The sequence below is a fragment of the Gobio gobio genome (genome assembly GCF_949357685.1).
Source record: "Gobio gobio genome assembly, chromosome: 3".
In the NCBI taxonomy this organism is placed as follows: domain Eukaryota; kingdom Metazoa; phylum Chordata; class Actinopteri; order Cypriniformes; family Gobionidae; genus Gobio; species Gobio gobio.
In genome coordinates this window covers 9021792-9037433 of record NC_137099.1, presented here as the reverse complement: position 1 = coordinate 9037433, position 15642 = coordinate 9021792, and positions in this window count along the sequence as shown.

The window sequence follows — 15642 nt, the reverse complement described above, 5'->3', positions numbered from 1 at the left end:
CTTCTCAGCCTCCGTTTTGAGACCACCAGACTCAGGACCACCGGAGCAGGGACCACCGGAACTGGGACGGAGGGAGCCTTCCTTCTCCTCCTCCGTTTCGAGACCACCGGACTTGGGACCGCCGAGGTTGGGTCCTTCTTCCGCTGAGTCCTCATTTTGGTGGTTCGTTCTGTCACGTATCGGTATGGAACAAAGAGGTGAGGACTCAAATGCAGGAGAAAAATATTTATTAAATAAACAAAAAACAAAAACAAACCCTGCGAGGGGGGGAAATCAAACATAACAAGAAAACAAAACACCAGGGTCAGGAACGAGGAGTAGGGAAACAGGAGACATTAACATACGTGACAGTGACAACGAACCAGCACAGGACTGAAGACGCAATAAAAATATAAAGGGTGCCTAATCAAGTGGGACAGGTGGGGCAAATAAACCAATAATGAGATAACAAGAAGGGCAAGGTTACAAGGTACCAGAGACATGACATCACATCAAAACATGACAAAACCACCACATGTGCCGCACAGGACAAGACAGACATGTGACAATGAAATGAATGTTTTTATTCAATACACGTTGGCCACAATTCATGGCACCCTTTATTCAATACTTTTTGCAACCTCCTTTTGCTTAGATAACAGCTAGGTTTAGTTATCTAATGCAATGACATTCAGACGTTTTAAGTGTGTGGAGTGTCTAAACACTTTTTGAAGCCACTTTTTATGGTATGAAACTCCTCACTAATGATGCACAATAGAACTTTTTTCAGTTGCTATTTTAGCTTTTCTTTGTGCAAATGTTGTTTTGAAAGCAGGACTGCAAAATTATAGCACTGGTGCATCATGGGTCATGTATTCAGATGTCAGCACATCTACATTGGACTCTGTGTTCCTCACTGTGTCATTTCTTTGTGCTATGCCTTGCTGCATATGCCAGATTTGTCACTTAAAACAGTTTTCATTTTCATTCCTGGTAACAAGAACTTTACTCAGATAGATTTGCATAATCCTATTACCTTTTGTTTTCCATGAAATATGACTTAGTAAAGGGCACAAAAGGCAAGCAGAAAAGCTTCAGCAACCAATGAGGAATATAAATGTTCTATATAAAATGTGCATTTGTATCTACTTGGACTTAGAAATATGGTAGATCAATTATTAACTTGTAAATGATTGTGGTCCAGGAACATCAATAGTCCAGAATTAGCGCTGGTAGTGCTTATTTGACGGTGGACAGCTTACGCTCAGCGGCCAGGTTTCTTTGATAAAGTCAGCAGAGGGAACACAAGAGACTGGCAGAAGAGAGCCCTCAAAACATTTTGTGAAAGGAATAAAATCTGTGGCACATCAGCATGTAGTTCACTGTAAACTACAGAGAGAGAGAGAGAGAGAGAGAGAGATGAATGTGCAAAGCTGAAAATGGTCACTTCAAATGAATTAACATTCATAGCTAGTACTCAAGGTGGGACACAGTCTACAGTCATAAATAACTGCAGTTCCACCTCTAGGAGTTGAGCTGCTTGACTATTGACATCAGTCAGGAAGGTGGATTCATTTTAGGGGTCTATGATTAATGACATCGTTCAATCTTTGTTTAATTGAACATTAAAATGCTTGGACCCTTTTCCAAACCAGCTTGCATTTCCACTGACACAAACGACAACAACTCAAGTCATTTAATTACTCATCATCATTTTAAGTGATTATAAGAGGCATTTGATGAAACAGTGAGAAGGTACTCCAATATATAGCAAATACAATTCAAAAGAATCAATTCGCAAATGTAAGTGTTGGATGTCTAAAACTGGGAGTGAGATTCTGTGAGTGTCTGATCTCAATAAGACATCTCTCTGATTGTTTGCCAATTGTCTGAATAGCTCATGTTATTATAGGGCACCACTCAGAAAGCCACTGATTGAGCTATAGATCTTAAAAACTGCCATAGATTGGATTTATTGAGGATGGACATGGGACCAAATCATATTACTGGAGTACACACAGCAATTGAAAATAATTTTTTTGTAATCGCCTATTGGCCTCAACCAGACATCGTTAGTATTGACATGGAGAACAATTTTGAAATATCCATATTTAGCATTAGCCAGCACACAAGCTGGGTTTAAAATAGAAGTTTCAGAGCTCTACAAACCATTGCCATCAAAATATTGTCACGCTGAGGTTGCAGCAGGGACGCAAAAGGCAGGATCTAATTGCAGTAGTTTTCTTTATTAAACACTAAGGGTGTTTACACGACACAGTTTTCAACTAAAAATGGAAAATCTTTTATGCGCTTTGGCTGTTCAAAAAATGCAAAGTTTTGAAACAGGTTTCAAAGTCATTAACTAAAGTAGTAACCACTCAGGATACACAAACAAAGAGATCGGACAAAGCACACTTTTTCTATATGCCCTGTCCAAATACCCACACTTGTGGTCTTTGCACTTGATCACTTGTCTACTTATATGACGTATTTCCTGTATTTGGCCCAAGTTTGTATAGATTTTTTGATTAGCCGATGGGACACCCTATTTTAACAATCTGAGCGCATAGTCTGAAGCGCATGGCGCAGGTGCACTTAGGATGTGTGCGAATCTACTATTGTTAGTTTAACGACCAAAAGGGTTATACCTAGTCTCTTAATGAGTCATGGGTGTGTTTTGGGCGTAACGTGCAATAAACCCATCAGAGTCTCATCTCCCATTCCCTTTAAAAGCCATTTGCGCTCATGCCATGTCGCAATTCAAGTGGCGGAATTTGTGAGCGGAAAGACTGAACGCTTCTCCAGAGAGGAATCCTTTTATTTTGAATATTTAAAATATGTTTGTGTGCTGCTGCACGTCCCTGTGTGTGTAACATCAGAGTGCACGTGCGTAATGCACCCGCCTAAAGGCACATATTACTAACGCAGCCTATAAATAACACAAAAAAATACTGCGGCATTGACTTTAGATCAGGTTTTTGTTGGTCAATGGGCAGTCATGTTCAGTTCCTCAAAATAGCAATGCGCCCGAACAAACCTCGTTTTCAGACCAGCACGCCCATGGGTGAACAGATGGGCGCAAGGGGATTTGGTATTTAAACAACGTGGAGCTGGATGTGAAAATGATAACTATGAATAAATACGAAGTGGTTTGAGATGTGTGGTTTTAGTGTGCATTAAGGGTATTGCACTTTGGAAGTCGTGCACGCACTCTCAAGTGGCCAAGACCGCAAGTGTAGGTATTTGGACAGGGCAATAATAAAAAGGTTTACCAAACGAAGGAAACAAGAAACAGGTGGAGCAAATTAATCAAACAATGAATAACCATAGAAACTAATGCAAACATGAAAACCAAGAAAACAGAAAGGGAAAAATCAGGACAAAATTGCTGCGTCCCAATTCGCCTATAATACTACGTCTTAAAAGTATGTACTCTTTTTGCAAAGAAATAGTACATACTTTTGAGTGTGTGCAAGCTTTGGGACATACTACTTTGTCATCTTTAACAGACTCTGTTGCTTAGTTACATCCCGTCACTGTTTAAACTGTCCTGTCAGTCATCGTCACAGTTAAAATCCTCCACATTCAATTGAATTTCCTACCGTATCAGAGAGAAATGTAGTCGCACGTTGATCTGCCATTCGTGGGTCTTTAATGCAGAGACTCTCATGTGTTTGCAGTTTAAATATAATGATGCCTTTAAAAGTTAATGGCCAAACGTACCATTACAAACGTTGACAATGCTGCTGCAGGTGAAATATAATGTGGATAACATTGAATAAATATATTTTCTTCAGGTTAAATATTGATAATTGATCACTCAAACCCCTTTATCTAAACCTCTCTACTTAACCGTCAGACTTGCACATCCTTCATGTTTGTAGTTTTTTAACACTTTTTATTCACGTTTGTAGTTCTAATCGAATCCTCCTTCAACTCGCAATGGGTTGTGGGCATTATCAGCCGGTAGAGTGTGCGTCGAATTCTGACCGGATACTATTTGGGATACTCTTCTCAACATACTACGATTTGGGACATACTAATTTAATTAACTATCTATGCGAATTGGGATGCAGCAAATGATAACACAAATCTAAACTTACTAAACTAAAGTAAAATAAAATGTGAAAAAAAATATGAATAAAAAGTATAGTACAGAAATACTACTAAAATGATACTGATGGAAGTGAGACATTTATTGTCTCATTCTTCTTAAATTCTTAGTAATCTCATGTGTCTGATCTAGAGCTTCAAAAGAATCGCAAAGTCTCAAACTCTGACTCTAAAGACTGCAATAAAAATGAGATCTCAGCATGATCTCGAGCATTTAAACGAATTATAGTTGTTTGATAGCCTATCAGATGTCTACTAATACTCGCCTCTGATCACTGAGCTGTTTAATCCCAGTTTATTTCATTATTTCCTTGTAATCCTATTGCTGCGCTTTCAGGTTTAAATAAACTTAGTCTTTTAAAATGCATTAACAGCCTGCCTCTTTAAAGGTACTGATGACTTTCACAAATTATACATTTTGAATGAATTTTGAATTCTATTTTGATGAGTGAATCCATGCTATGATGAATATCACATAGGCATTTTACGTGCTAATCTTCTGCAGTTTTCTTCATGTTGTCAGAAACGGCTTCTTTTAAAGGTGTAAAACTTGCTTGTAATGCACACTAGCATGAATGGCTCTTTTGTTGCATGTAGCCTTGGGTATTTTTTGTTCTGACAATCTGAAGCTTTAAAATCCATCCCTTGAAATATTCAGATCCTCCTCTGTTGTACAGTAGATGCAAGAGTGATCTTTCTTGTTTTGAGTGATGTTTTTGATGGAGGCTTTATATGCAACCTTTTTGCCGCACTTGCATAACAAATCTCAGTACTCAAGGGGGCATTAGATTTACCTTAAAATGCTTGTATCATTAATTAGGGTATTGATCAGCTAGCTAGCTATAAAAATATCAACTTTAACTACTTTAACTTCGACTGTAATGGGTCTAAAGAATGTGCTGTAAAAATGAAGGTCAATAAATGAGGTCAGGACTCTGTGCAGGCCAGTCAAGTTCCTCCACACATGCACAGTCATGTTGGAACAGGAAGTGGCCATCCTCTAACTGTTCCCACAAAGTTGGGAGCAGGAAATAGTCCAAAATGTCTTGGTATGCTGAAGCATTAAGAGTTCCTTTCACTGGAACTAAGGGGCCAAGCCCAACCCCTGAAAAACAACCAAACACCATAATCCCCCTCCACCAAACCTTACACTTTTCATAATGCAGTCCGGCAAGTTCTGTTTTCCTGGCAACCGCCAAACCCAGACTCGTCCATCAGATTGCCAGACAGAGAATCGTGATTGGTCACTCCAGAGAACACGTCTCCACTGCTCTAGTCCAGTGGCGGCGAGCATTACACCACTGCATCCGACGCTTTGCATTGCACTTGGTGATGTAAGGCTTGGATGCAGCTGCTCGGCCATGGAAACCCATTCCATGGAGCTCTACACATTGTACTTGAGCTAATCTGAAGGCCACACGAAGTTTGGAGGTCTGTAGCTATTGACTCTGCAGAAAGTTGGCGACTTCTGAGTAGACATGTGCTGGTATACGGTAATACGATATATACCACAATAATGACAATATTGTTATCGTGGGCACTTCAAAATACCGTGATTAATTATTTCTTACGAATTATTCAGATTTTTAGAATGCATTTTAAGAATACTTTACCCATCAACCATTTAAAATGAACAATAAGTCAAAGAGGAACGAGCACTGATGTAAACAAACCCAAAGTGCATGAGCCGAGCACATGGCGGAATGAGTGAAGGAGACACACATTCACACACTCTGACAGCAGAGGGCGCTGACGGAACAGCAGAAATGCAGCCGTTTCCCCGGTAACCCGCGTCAACAAAACGATACGGTGCTCATCACATAACCAAATACTTAAAGGGTTAGTTCACCCAAAAAATGAAAATTCTGTCATTAATTACTCACCCTCATGTCGTTCGACACCCGTAAGACCTCCGTTCATATTCGGAACACAAATGAAGATATTTTTGTTGCAAGCTGATGGCTGAGAAAGGCTTCAGATAGGCCTCCATTGGCATTCAGTACATTTACACTCCCAAGACCCATAAAAGGCACTTAAAACGTCGTTACAAAGTCCATCTCACCACAGTGACTCTACAATAATTTTACGATGCGACGACAATAGTTTTTGTGCGCAAAAAAAATTCAAAATAACACCTTTATCCAACTTGTTCTTGTTTTCCGTGTGTGCCTCCACGACGCATGCGCGAGAACAGGACGTCTCTATGTGGTATGTACTGTAACTGTACATTTGCTTAGCGGCTTGTGTAAATTACTAATTTCTACTTTCATTATGTCGTCGTAATTTTTTTTCTTTGCCCGTCTTAATACATTGCATGCTTCATTGATAAATTAACTATACGTTCATGTTGTTTACTTGATGTGCACCAACAACACACAGACATTTGAAGCAGTTCTACTCACCGCCTGCACTTCCAACACATGACATGAACCTTTATCGTTGGGACCGCTCAATCTTTCAGCATTAGATGATCTGCAAATCCGGAGTTGAACTGGGCCTTGTTTATAAAACAGTCATTGCATAAAGGCAGGGAACAAACAAAAACACCTGCGCAACTCCGTTGCTGTTCCAGAAAAAAACTCCATCCACTGTCCCCTTAATGCTGGCTTCTTTAGGAAGCTGAACAGGGTTGTCTTGCCCTGACAACCAAAAACACACTTCTTTAGTGACATTGTTGATTTTGTGAAGTCCTGTGACTGCAGCGCGCAGCCGATGACTTCCCTAAAGCCGAGCAAAGCGTTTTGATGGGCGTAGATTTGCGCTCTCACTCTGGTCGACGTGTGTGCGCGCCCTTCCGGAAAAAGTGCCCGTACAAACAAATTCCGCCCTGGTTGATTTCACATAGGCCCATACTCGAAAAAAAACTTTCCGAAAAAAAGGAGTATTTTTGGCACAGAAATATATTTTTTTGACACTTTGGCCATATTGATTACATGTAGCATGGGAATCCAAGTCTTTAACAGTGTAAAAAACTCTGAATGCATGAAATAGCATTATATAACAATAATAATTATATTAGTGTCCACACCAATGCACATATTGTTTTGTCATCTGCTGCTTTAAATGCTCCAGCTCTTTAAAGCAGTATGGATTCTGATTGGCTGTCAATGTTTTTATCATTCATCAGCTGAAAAAAAAATCGTTCTAAAAGTGATTCCAACGATATTGTTTCTCTGTGTCTTTATCATTATAGATGTGTTGTGGACTGCTAGAACTGTATATTTATCGTTATTTTAGAACTGTATATTTATCATTATCATTATAGTTATGGTCCTTGGTGTGATTGGACCTTTGTTGGGTGGTTCTTGGCCAGAATAAGCTGCACAATGCACAGAAGTTGGTGTTTGTCAAAAGTCTACCTACGTGAGACGAACATCAATATCCGAGCTGAAAGAGCAGTACAAGCGAAAGCAATGAAGATATCCATCTTAAATGACAAGAGACCAACACAATGCAAGACAGGCAAACGCAAACAAGAGGAACGCAGAGACATGGAAGGGCTTGAAAGAGTGCGAATGAAAGACAGAGACAGTGGGAGGGAAGGCAAGCTGGAATGAAAGTGAAAAGAAAAAGCATCTGTCTCTCTGTGGGTGGTGCGTAACAGATGCAAAGCTACATGTATGGATGACTGTCTGGTCATATATAAACAGAAAGCAGTTAGGGTGCTGTTTCTAAGCTTGTGGCAACAAGAAGCCACCGTAGGGGTGCCGACAGCCCAGCCAACAAATCACAATTCGTTTCATCAGCATCCCGTGTCCTTTACGAGCGCTGCCTCCCACGCAAGTCAACAGAAAACGCACAGAACGCAGCTTTAAGAGGGCCACTGTGGCCTTCATTGCAGCCGGTGTCTCTTTGAACGACGCGGCCCCCGTGAGCGTCCGCACTGCCTCTTTCTGACAGGACACGCAGGGAAGCTCCACTGAATGCCAAAACGTGCTATCATGTAGGAACGAGAGAGGTGAGGAAGACACAGCAGAGCACTGGCAAGGTCTTAATTGCATGAGCGAGACTGGCAGAGACAGAGGTGTTTGTGTGCTACTCATGTGTGAAAGGACTGTCTGATTTTCTCTCTGTGTTAAGCAAGAGTTCTCAAAATGAACCACACCACTGGTCAAATGTTTGGAATAATTACGATATTTATGCTCACCAAGCATACATTTTTTGTTTGACCAAAAAATACAGTAAAAGCTGTAATATAGTAAAATACTATTAGAACTCTTTCCCATTTTTCATATGTTTTCACATTCTTATGCTGATTTGGTGCTCAGTTATAATCAATTATTATTGATGCTCAGTCAGTTATTAACTCTTTACCTGCCAATGGTTTTTTAAAAAGTTGCCAGGCAGCACCAATTTTTTGGATCATTTTCACTAACCTTTCATGAATAATTTTTTGTATGAATATCTGAACATACAATATATAGAAATATAGTTTATAAAGAATAAGATTAAGAATAATAAGAAAAGCGACATTGAGCAAAAAGCTGAGAAAATCATGTTTATATAAGACTACTGTATGTCCAGATTGGATTCAGAACGAGGATCACGGCTTCACGGTCCTGTAGCTCATACTGGGTTCGACATTTTATTCACTGTAAACCCTAACAGTCAAAATAATTAATTGGTTTGAGTAGAGCAAACTCAAATTAAACAAACGAGTTCTAACAAATTAACTTTTATGCGTATTTAGAACTTTCTTTTTCTTTTGAGTTCTCAAAACGGACACAGTTTCCTTTTATGGGATTTCTATTTCCCAGCATGCTTTGCCATGAAACTCCAAAGGGACAGTAAATGCCCAAATTAAAGGGTTAGTTCACCCAAAAATGAAAATTCATTGAATAAAGTCACTAGTTTGATTTTTTGTTTGTGCCCAAAAACTATTCTCGTCGCTTCATAAAATTATTGTAGAACCACTGTAGTAAGATGGACGTTGTAACAACGTCTTTAGTACCTTTTATGGGTCTTGTGAGTGCAAAATTCATTGCTGTCGATGGAGGCCTTTCTGAGCCATCGGATTTCAACAAAAATATCTTAATTTGTGTTCTGAAGATGAACGTCTTACGGGAGTCGAACGACATGAGGGTAAGTAATTAATCACAGAATTTTCATTTTTGGATGAACTAACCCTTTAAATGCTATGTTTGTTTTGTTTTTGTGCAAGATTAGGGTTAAGTGTGAGATTTAGTAGTGTTTAATGTTTTGTTATGCTAATTTAGAAGAGTTTCTGTTATGTTATGTTTTTTTTTTTTTTTTCATTATGGCAGGGCCGTAACCACCATATAGACATTGAGGGGGACAAGTCCACCTCAATAATTAGAAATGGCCAAATTGCCCCCCAACCCAATATTTGAATCTGTATGTTAGGATGACAAAAAGGTTTAAAAGTTAAATTTTTAGTCTGCCTCAGCGGTCTAAAAGCGCTCGTCAATGTCAAAATTATTGAGATGCCGATGAACATCCTTGATTTTAATGAAGAAAAAGAAAAACCTATATGAGGGCGGATAAGAACCGGGAACCCTTGACACGGTTTTCAAAAGTTCTACCACTAGACCACTAGGGTATCCAAATGTGCACAGCGGATCTGTGTATTTATTCACTAACGTGAAGAACTCGAGATTATCAATATATTTAACGCAAATTAATGCAAAAATTATTTGTAAATAGTCCCAAAATTATTATTTCCCAACTAGAATTAGACCTAGAATTTCGTTCACTGTTCTGTTTCTTTATGCTTTATAAAAAAAAAAAAATTGGTCCCCCCCAATGTTCAAGACATGGTTACTGCCTTGCATCATGGAGCATGAGCTTAGTTTGAGAACAGGTTTATATTAAAAGTATTATTTAGAGTATTATTATACAGTGGTGGACAAAATTATTAGAAAAAAAAAATGTTTTGCCTCCAAAACGTGATTTCATTATGTCCATGAAACATGCAGATGGTTGCTTTGACCATCAAATATCAGATGAAGTGAGTCATACTGTTTTTATCCATTTTTAACTTCAATATTTGGTATGTCCACCTTTTGTAGCACTTACAGCAGCACATCTCTCTGGCCTAGTGTAGATATATTTCCTCGGAGAACACTAATGTTATCCCATGCCTTCTGCAACTGAACGTACAACAGATCTGTCCAGTTTATTTTCCAACTCGCCCCAAATGTGCTCGATGGGGTTGAGGTCCTGACTTTGAGGGGGCCAGTCCATCATTTTCAATGTTCCAGCAGATTCCTTCCGTCGCAGGTAGTTCCGGCAATAATTAGAAGAATGTTTCGGGTCATTGTCCTCTTGGAAAATAAATCCAGGCCCAATAAGACGACTCCCAGATGCCAAGTGTTCTAATCATTATGGCCACCTCTGTACTTAAGACTTGCAGCTGGAATTCTGAAGAATTCCACTTTATTCTTTACAGTTTTTTCCAACATTTAAAACTGACTGCTTGGAAACTTTGATCAATGAGCCATTCTAGTAGCTTACACAAATGAGACGCTACCAGACAAATAATTCTGTCAGCGCTTTAGAGAGAAATGTTTAACAAAATTCGACTTGTCACAAATGTTCCATGATGATGAACACATAATGTTAATATACTTTTGTTCCTTGTTACCGAATTTAAATAATTTGGTCTCATTTTGAGAAATTATGTTTGCTAAGCACATAGGAGGTCACCATTGAAGTGTGAAATGTTGATTGAGCTGAGAGAATTTGTCTCACTGTTGCTGAATTACAAATGAATGTTGAATAATGTTGAATAAATGTATTTGTTGGATTAAAACACACACACACACACACACACACACACACACACACACACACACACACACACACACACACACACACACACACACACACACACACACACACACACGTTTGTTTTTGTGAAATGTGAGGACATTCCATAGGCGTAATGGTTTTTATACCGTACAAACCGTATTTTCTATCCCCTTACACTGCCCCTGCCCCTAAACCTAACCCTCACAGGAGACTGTGCAGTTCACTGTCAAAAAAACCTTGTTCTGTATGATTTATAAGCATTTTGAAAAGTGAGGACATGGGGAACGTCCTCATATTTCACCCTCTTTTTGTAATACCTATGTCATACCCATGTCATTATACACATTTGTGTCCTGATATTTCACAAAAACATGCCCACACACACACACACTGTAATCTGCTTTGCAAATTCCTGGAGGTTCTATGATTCTGCACACTGCAAAAACTGCTTGAAGCTGACTGCATAAACAACTTTATTTTATTATTCAAAATGATTTTCTTTTTCTTTAAGGGAGGCCCTTTTCAGTTTCACTTGCATCTGCGAAAGATAAACTAGAAAACAATGTGTTTGTGACTAATTATATACAGTAGTGGCATCTTTGAAGATGAAACAAAATATGCTGAACAAGAGATTCTTTAAGAATAAGTGTGGTGAGATACTTCAAGAATGTGAAGATATTCACATAAACGCCAAGTTATATACTGTATAACTTCAACGTCATTTTAATTGAATTGATGAGTTGCATTAGAACTATTATGAAAATGATACTTATAAAATGTTTGAATGGATATAAACACTAATGTTAAAGTATTTGGGGTCAGTATGTTTAAAAAAAAAAAAATTAGTAATTAAATTCAACAAGGACACATTAAATTGATCAAAAGTGACAGTAAAGACATTTATAGTGTTACAAACTATTTATATAATAAAAAATAAATGCTGTTCTTTTGAACTTTAAATTCAAAGAAAAATTTGAAGAAGCACAATTGTTTTCAACATCGATAAGAAGAAATGTTTTTTGAGCAACAAATCAGCAATATTAGAATGATTTCTGAAAGATCATGAGGAATAATGCTGAAAATTCAGCTTTGCATCACAGAAGTAATTTCCCTTTTAAAATACATTCAAATAGACAACAGCTATTTTAAACTGTAATACTATTCAGTTTTACTGTATTTTCCGTGAGTATAAGAGGCTTCTTTAAAAAGTAATGTATATGATATAGGCCTAGTATATATTTTTAGAGGCTCAAAACATTACACACATGCACAAAAAATAAATGAATACAAAGCAAATACAATTACGTTTGACTCATCAGATCAGTTAATTTGCAAAAAAAAGAAGAAGTATATTTAGCACTACTAAACGCTAAGCTGTGCACTTCCACGAGTTTCCAAAATTGATGATGTGACATTCAAAATCTCAGAGACACAATCGTTTAAATTAGAAAAGCTGAAAAAACCCCATACAACCCTGATTTGAGTGTAGTTGGACCTCCTACAATTTGACCACTTTATATGCTTGTCACCCCATTTTCCTGGAAAAAAAAAAGAAAAGTGACACCACACCAAGGTTATAAAACCCTGTGTTTCACAAGCCGCTAGTTTCCTTCCCCTCATCTGCACTAAGGTCAGAGTTTGATGTTCTCTACGCACAATAGTTTACCACATGCACAATTGCATCTATCACAGTAGTCTCTTTGCTCTGTGTATCATTAGTTGTTTCCCGTCTCTCCACCTCCCGACAGCAGTATCCTTTGTGTGAGGAGGTTACGATTGACTGAGCAAGTTAATAAGAACATTCAGACTTGGCTCTGTGAAGCGCTTCTCCAGTCAGCAGAGGTTTCACACCTGTCTGTAACGCAGAGCCCCATAAGGGTCTCAGTATGTATTGGAGGAGAAGCTAGCAAGGTTTTAGACAGCTTTGGAGAAAAGCCCTAAGAGTAACTTTATGCAGTGAACGGAAAGACCTGACCAGACAGATGGCTTGGGGATTTATGTTTCAGCCTGAGCTACAATTACTCTCTTTCACTGCTCGATATTATACACACAGGAGCAAAAGGAAGTGATAAAAGTGTAAATCTCACAATATTAGGGATGCACCGATGTATGGGCCAATAAAAGCAATTCTTTTCACTATCGGCCATCTGCTGATTGTTAAAAACAGCCGATGATCAGGGCCGATTATATCCTGTCTATCAAACAGAGGTGGAAAACGTGACAGACTGCATCTCATACTGTGTGTGAAGAAAATGTCTCATGTAAAAAAAAGTGTGTAAGCTGTCAATAAAACAGCTTGAGAACAATATGTCACTTAACATTGCAGTTACCTCAGAAAAGTTATCCAAAGTTCACAGTTCATTAGTTAGCTATAAAAAAAAAACAATAGAGAGGAGCTTATGTAGTGTTAATTATTTAATTTGTCATGAAGACAATTGTTTACCTTATGTGCAACTGAGTTGTATGCAAACATTCCATGTTTTATTTGAGAGTAATTATTAGCCTATATATAAAAGTAAATATCAGTTGAATGTATAGTTTGAGCTCTGTTGTTCATTTTAGTAATGCACCAAATTTGAGGGTTCCCAGTATAGTTTACAGTGCTAATTTGGAGAGATTTTTCTCCTTTTGAAAATCAAAGTATTGGTATCAGCAGATATCATTCTGAATATTCGGCAATTGGCCGAAAAATGTTGTCTATATATAGCATATCTTTTCATTTATGTAAAATTTTTTTTGGCATAGCCTATATTACAAGTCAAGCTGCAATACCAGCCACCTTAAAGGTCCCATGGCATGGATTGTTTTTATTATTTTATAATGTTTCCTGAGGTGTACTTATCAGTCCCTCCAGAAAAACGCGATTATGCGATCGCGTGATTTAACGCATAATCAGCCAAAGTCCGCATATTCAAATACGCCGCACTTTCGCCGCATAAATTGCCTATTTCCGCGTGCAAAATATGCGGGGCTAGCATGATTTCATAATCCCCGCATTTTCGTTGCAAAAAAGTCATATATATTAGCAGAAAGTTGAAAAATGTCAGTCTACTTCACACAAGAGCCGCCATTTCCCCCTGTTGCCATGAGAACGTTTTGAAGTGACATAATTACCCGACGCGAACGTCATCGAAAAGCTGCAAACCCCGTGGAGAAACCATAGATAGCGGAGAAACCATGATGAAGCACGCAAATTCCCATTTGCCAACAAAAATAACTGCAAAAGACAGCGCAAAGCAGTTTCCCAGTGTTTTACATGAAAGTGGAGGCAAATTATTTTGCACTCCGTGCAACTGCGTGTTGGACCACAGACGGAAGTCGACGCTGCACAACCACTTTACCAGGCACGTGCAGAGGGGGGGGGGCTTTGGGTGCTCGAGCCCCTGCCCTTTTTCAAAATGAATCAAAAGTGCCCCTCTCAGACAAATATCAATGATAATATTGTGGTCAATAAAACGAAATAAATGTAATTATTATAACATGACAATGTATACAATGGTAACGAACGGCTCAAAAGTCGGACAATTTCTGTTGAGGCGTTGCCGTAACGCGTTGCTATGGGTCGCGTGCGTTTTGATTGACAGCTGATTTTCCTCTGTTCGGAAGCGGCTCTCGAGCCAAATATGGTCCTTTCAGAGAGTGTGTGGCCTTACGGGAAAAAAGTAAACCAATATTTTTTTTTCATCCATAATCAAAGCTAATGTGTTGATTTAATTACAAATCTATATATTATATATTTTAAAGTATTACAAAATTCACCAATGCCCATTTGTCATGTATATACACCAACCAATCGTGATCTGGCAAAGCAAGTTCAAATTCCATTGGGCGATGTGAAACGGTAATTTTCTGTTCTTATTCATAAATCGGTTGAAAATGACATGGACAGACGAACTAACGTTTGTGGAACGATTTCCTGCGGTTTGGCTCATTTTATAAATTGCATCACTGACAAAATGGATTTTAACAAACAAATCCCTGCACAAAACCAGCAGCAGCAAAAGTCGCATTAATGGTAAGTGTTAAATTCACTTGTATTTATGTATATTGATACACCGTTTACTATTTCATGAAACTATCAAAGTTAACAAACCCCAAGTGCCACCAGCATACAGGCCTATTAGGCTATGTGAAGTGTAGGCCGGCGAAATGGTTACGTGAAAGGACTTCATTATAGTACCATTTTTGAATATTATGCAGCATTATGAAAGTCTCTTATGTTCATCAAGCCTGCATTTATTTGATAAAAAACAGCAATATTGTGAAATATTATTAAAATAATGGTTTTCTATTAAAATAATTTAAAATATAATTTATTCCTGTGATCACAGCTGTATTTTCAGCATCATTACTCCACTCTTCAGTGTCACATGATCATTCAGAAATCATTCTAATATGAGGATTTAATGTCAATGATGGAAACTGATACTCTTTTCAAGATTCTTTTATTAATAAAAAGTTAAAAAGAACATAATGTAATAAAATTTCACAATATTAGGCTACTGTTTTTTTTTGTATTTTTGATTAAATAAATGCAGGCTTGATGAGCATAAGATATATATATATATATATATATATATATATATATATATATATATATATATATATATATATATATATATATATATATATATATATATATATATATATATATATATATATATATATATATATATATATTGCCCCTTTTTTACATTTGAGCCCCTGCCCCTGAAGAACTCTCTGCACGGCCCTGCACTTTACCACCGCCAAACATTTGACGATGGTTGAAGCAACAGC